Here is a 6,118-nt window from a genome sequence, read left to right as displayed (position 1 = left end):
TATATTTGTATCCTTAGCACCTAACACAGTGCACTGCACTTAGTAGGTTCTTACTAGCTGTTTGCTAATCGATACTCAAGAAGGGATAGGACTGGTATTGAAGGAAGAGAAAAATCAAAGCACCTTTCTCTCCTCTGATACCGCCCCCTACTTAGCCTTCTTGTTGGTCTCCCTGCTCTATGCCTTTCATCGCTGTAAATATCCTCCTCTCTACTAATCAAACTGATCTTCCTACAAGTCTGACCATGTCACCCTTTCTAGTCAATAAAATACAGTGGCTCCCTCTAGTGGCTTACCTGTAAGATCAAGTATAAAATTCTCCGGTTTTAAAGTTGGGTCTCCTCCTACCTTTCCAGTCTCCTTATATTTTACTCCCCTCCCTATATTCTGCAAATCAGTTACTTTGGCCTCACAAAAGATACTCTATCTCCTAATTCCAGGAAGTTGTGCTGGTTTTCCTCCCTGGAATCCTCTCCTTTTCATATCCATCTCTGGGGTTACTTCAGGTCTCTGCGTCTTCAAAAAGTCTTTTCCTATCCCCTTTAACGCTAATGCCTTTCCCTCTAATATTATCTCCAATTTATCCTGTATATTTCTGGTTTGCACATAGTTGTTCATATGTTGTCTCCCCCATCAGATTATGAACTCTTTGGGAGTAGATAGTATTTTTGCCTTAGTATCCCCAGAAATAAGCACAGACTTGTCACACAGTAGGTGTTTAATAATTGTTGACCTCTATACTAGACGTTTGAGATAGGATACAAACACAGAAATGAAAGTCTGTACCCTTTTACTAGACAGAAACAACATATATACAGATAACTATAATACAAGGTAAGGAGTGACAGAAGGAAAGAAATCAAAGCTGTTTAGGAAACTTTGAGGAGAGGAAGAAAGCTTGAAAATTGGGGGGGGGGGAATAGGGAAGCCTTTCAAGAAAAGAATAGTATTTGAACTGATTCATAAAGGAAGATTCTGAAAGGCAAAGGAACAGACGAGGAAGGGATAGCTGAGTTCAGGAAATAGTACATTTTGTCTGGAATGTATAATATATAAAGGGGAATTATGTGAGAAAGGGTTGGAAAGGTGGTGGAGATTCTTAAATCCATAATAAGGACATTATAATTGATTTTAGAGGCAACACGGAGCCATTGTGCTAGGTCCTAGGGAGGCCTGTGCCTTAGGAAGATCAATGTGAAGGTTGCTGAGTTAGGGATTGGTATGGTCAGACCGGTGCATCAGGAAGATTATTTTAGCAGTTCTGTAGAGGATTGGAAATGGAAAGAATGGAGTTAAAGAGACTATTACAAAAGTCTAGGCAAAAAAGTGATTAATGAAGGCTTTAAATGGGCATATGAGTATGTGAATGGAGAAAAGTGAATAGGTGTGAGACATGCCCTTTAAGAAAAACTAATCCCTGTTGGGAGAAAATGGAGGATCATGTCCACACCAATCCCAGAGGGGCAAGGTCTGAAGGATCTCACAAAGGACCTTCTCTCATTTAACTTCTTTCAGGTCTTTTACTAAACAATCTTTCTGATACAGGCAGTACTGACAGAAAAGGGGGGGAAACTACACTCCTCTTAGTGACCCCCCCCCCCCCCCCCGCAAAGGGGTGGTATTGTTGTGCATTTTAATAGCAGAGGAGAGGTGAAACTGTTGCTATATAACTATCATAGGTGTGTATTTATTTGGAAGCAAGCTCAGTTGATCTGGCAGTGATTCTGACCCCCTGGATGTAAGAGTCCTTTTTTAGCCCTTGTAGAAGGAGGCAGTCCCCTCCACAGAGGCCCCTAAGTGGACAAAGATGTTGTTTGATTTCCCTGGTATAGCTCTAAGGGAGGGAGAGACTTTGGCAGGTGGGCTAGGGAATACTGTATGGTTGGTGGTACAGGGAGAGCACTGGTATCAACTTAGATCCTGGGACAGGTTGCATGCAAGAGGTTTACGACCTCTTAGCCACTTTACTACAGATGACCCTGATGTATGATAAGAATTAGTTGACTTTGGCAGAAGAATCAACATCTGTGCTATTGCCCTGATGTTACTGATGCTGTTCTAGCTAACTATTACCACCCTGCATTAGGATATCTACTGTGAACCCCAAAAATGTGGTATCACATACCACATGGACTAGATTGTTGAGATTGCAACTTGATATTCAGGTGGGGGAGGTGAACAAACTTGGGAGTTTCTGGCTTTATTTATTTCAACTTTTTTTTCTTTATGGTGATTCTTACAGGGAAGGAGAGTGTTGGAAAATGTTTTTCTTCTTAGTACTATCTATTCTAGGAGGATTCCTTAAAAGAATTCAAATGGTGGAAGATCTCTATGCCTAAGAGATCTTTGGGATTTTGCCATCACGGAGTGGTGTGTGAGGACCAATTCTTCCTTTCTCCCCACAGCATGGATTAGCCTAAATTTTCCCTAAAAGGCCACACAGCCATGACTTGATTGGAACAAGTTTCAAATCTATGTCTTTCTTGAGAAAACATCCTGGTGACCCCTGGTTTTGTTGATGTGACTTCCTGATCACCTAGGGAAATATCCATCCACATTGGAGTTGGAGTTTTACAGACTTAGGTGGATTCTTGATGCCAGCATGAGTCACCATGCCTAGTCTACATGACCAGAAACATTTCCATATGGAGATGCTACCCCTAAGCTAAGTGCTACAGCATATCCTTGCTATGTTAGGGCTAAGTAAACCTCCTCTGGTTAACTGTTCAATGACCTATGAGTGCCTCATTTTGTCTCAACACTGAATCTCAACCAATAGGGTACTGTTGTCATATCAACCATGAATCAATCATTACATACTAATTTTCTTCCCCAACACACAGACACCCCTGAGGAATACACCGCCTCCCTTCAATACCAATATATGTGAATTCTATTTTATCTTCCTTGAACCCTGGTTCCCACACTTATTTTTCTACCAAATCACTTCAGGCCAAGTCCTGGGTGAGGTCTAGGTAGAGGGATTGAAGGTTGCCAGAAAGGAAAGACTAACACCTGTTCCCTACTTCTAGCACTGGACTAGTATTCTGGAGCAGAAGCATCAAACACTTGGCTGCAACAGTCCAGAGTGTAGAAGGAACCAGATTAAAATGTTATAAATAGAAATAAATATAGGTAGTAGATATAAACAAAAATATAATAGAATGTACATAATGTTAATGTGATTTTCTAAGTGAATATACCCCCTCCTGCCTTGCTGTATTAGAGGGTGTAATTCAATGAATCTATAAGCCATGCCATGCAGGGTTACCCAAGATGGACAGATCATGGTGGAGAGTTTTAGACAAAAGGTGATCTGCTGGAGAAGAAAATGGCAAACCATTCCAGTATCTTTGCCAACTAAACCACAAGGACAGTATTGAAATGATAAAATATATGACATTGGAAGATAAGCCCCTCAGATAGGAAGGTGTCTAACACATTATTGGGGAAAAGGAGAGGACAACTACAAGTAGTCCCAGAAAAAATGATGTGCCTGGGCCAAAGCCAAAAGGAAGCTCAACTGTGGGTATGAACTGTGATGATGAAAGGAAAGTCCAATGCTGTGAAGATCAATATTCCATAGGAACCTGGAACGTAAGATGTATGAACCAAGGTAAGCTGCATGTGGTAAAACAGGAGATGGAAAGATTAAACATTGACATCTTGGATGTCAGTGAACTTAAATGGATGGGAATGGGTGAATTTAATTTAGGCAATCATTACATATATATTACTGTGGGCAAGAATCCCTTAGAAGACATGCAGAAGCCCTCACAGTCAAAAGGATGAGAAAAGCAGTACTGGGGTATAATCTCAAAATGACAGAATGACATCTGTTTAAATCCAAGGCAAACCATTTAACATCAAAATAATAGAAGTCCATGCTCTGACAACTGATACCAAAGGGCCAAAGTTGCTCAAGCCTATGAAGACCTAAAAAATCTTCTAGAAATAACGCCAAGAAAAAAACTGTCACATTCATCATAGGAGATTGGAATGGTAAAGTAGGAAACCAAAAGATAGTTGGAATAACAGGCAAGTTTGGCCCTGGTGTACAAAATGAAGCCGGGCAAGATAGCTCACTGGTCATAGCAAACACTCAACAATCCAAAATGTAATTCTACACATGGACATCACCAGATAGTCAATATCAAAATCACATTAATTATATTGGTTGCAGCCAAAGGTGGAGAAGTTCTAAACAGTCATTAAAACAATACCTGGACCTAACTGGCTCAGATCAAGAATTTCTTATCGCAAAATTTTGACTTAATTTGAAGAAAGAAGAGAAAACCACCAGAATATATAAGTATGATCAAAATAACATCCTTTATGAATATGAAGTAGAAGTGATGAATAGATTTAAGGGATTAGATCTGGTTGATGGAGTGCCTAGAGAACCATGGACAGAGGTTCATAATATTGTATAGGCAGTAACCATAAAAACATTCTAAAGAAAAAGAACAGCAAGAAAGCAAAATGGCTTTCTGATGAGGGTTTACAAGTAGCTGAAGAAAGAAGAAAAGATAAAGATAAAGATATGCCCAATTGAATGCAGAATTCCAGGGAATAGCAAAAAGAGATAAGAAGGCTTTCTTAAATAAGCAATGCAAAGAAATAGAAAACAACAGAATAGAAAAGACAAGAGATCTCTTCAAGAAAATTAGGGATATCAAGGGAATGTTTCATTCATAAATGGGCATGATAAAAGATGATGCTGTTAAAATGCTCCACTCAATGTGCCAGCAAATTTGGAAAACTCAACAGTGGCCACTGGATTGGAAAAGATCAGTTTACACCCTAATTCTAATGAAGGGCAATGACAAAGAATGTTCAAATTACCAAACAACTGTGCTCATTTCACAACCCAGCAAGGTTATGCTTAAGATTCTGCAAGCTAGGCTTTAGTAATATGTGAATTGAGAATTACTAGAAGAGCAGGCTGGTTTTAGAAGTAGCAGAGGAGCTAGACACCAAATTGCCAACATTTGCTGGATTATGGAGAAAGCAAGGGAGTTCCAGAAAAACATGTACTTCTGTTTCACTGACTATATCAGAAACTTTGACTATGTGGATCACAATAAAATGTGGCAAGTCCTCAAAGAGATGGGAGTACCAGATCAACTTAACTTGTTTCCTGAGGAACCTGTATGCTGGCCAAGAAGCAACAGTTAAAACTGAACACGGAACAACCGACTGGTTCAAGATTGGGCAAGGAGTAAGATAAGTCTGTATATTGTCACCTTGTTTATTTAACTTATATGCAGAGTACATCATGTGAAATCCCAGGCTGTATGAATCAAAAGCCAGAATTAAGGTTGTTGGGAGAAATATCAACAATTTCAGATATGGAGATGATACCACTCTGATGGCAGAAAGTGAAAAAGAATTAAGAAGCCTTTTGATGAGAGTGAAAGAGGAGAATGCAAAAGCTGATTTGAAGCTCAACATTAAAAAAAAGAAGCTGTGTCAGATCTTATATTCTTGGGCTCAAAGATCACTGTAGATGGTGACTGCAGCCATGAAGTTAAAAGATGCTGCTTCTTGGAAGGAAAGCTATGGCAAATCTGGACAGCACGCTAAAAAGCAGAGATATCACCTTGCTGACAAAGGTCCATATTAGTAAAAGCTATGTTTTTTCTAGTAGTCATGTATGGCTGTGAAAGTTGGATTAATGAGGATACCTGAACACCACAGAATCGATGTGGTCCTAGAAAAGACTTTTGCAAGTCTCTTGGACAGCAAGTAGATCAAATCAGTGAATAAATTAAAGCAATTAATTCAGACTATTCATTTGAATGGGTGGTTGGATGGTGCAGTGGATAGAGCACTGGGTCAGAAAGACAACTGAAACAATCCAACAACAGTAACAACCTTCACTGGAAGGACAAATACTGACACTGAAAAACTTTGGCCACATGTATGACTGGACTTAATGGAGTCCAGGACTCATTGGAAAAGATCCTGATGTTGAGAAAGATTAAAGGCAAAAGGAGAAGAGGCAAGCAAAGGCTGAGATGAATAGAGAAGCAATGAACTTGAGCTTGGATAGACTTAAGGAGATACTGAAGGATAGAAGGGTCTGGTGTGCTATGGACCATGGGGTCAGGAAGAG

Source organism: Trichosurus vulpecula, chromosome 5, assembly GCF_011100635.1.
Source record: "Trichosurus vulpecula isolate mTriVul1 chromosome 5, mTriVul1.pri, whole genome shotgun sequence".
Taxonomy (NCBI): Eukaryota; Metazoa; Chordata; class Mammalia; order Diprotodontia; family Phalangeridae; genus Trichosurus; species Trichosurus vulpecula.
The sequence above is the reverse complement of the archived record's forward strand: the minus strand, read 5'-3'. Positions refer to the sequence as shown.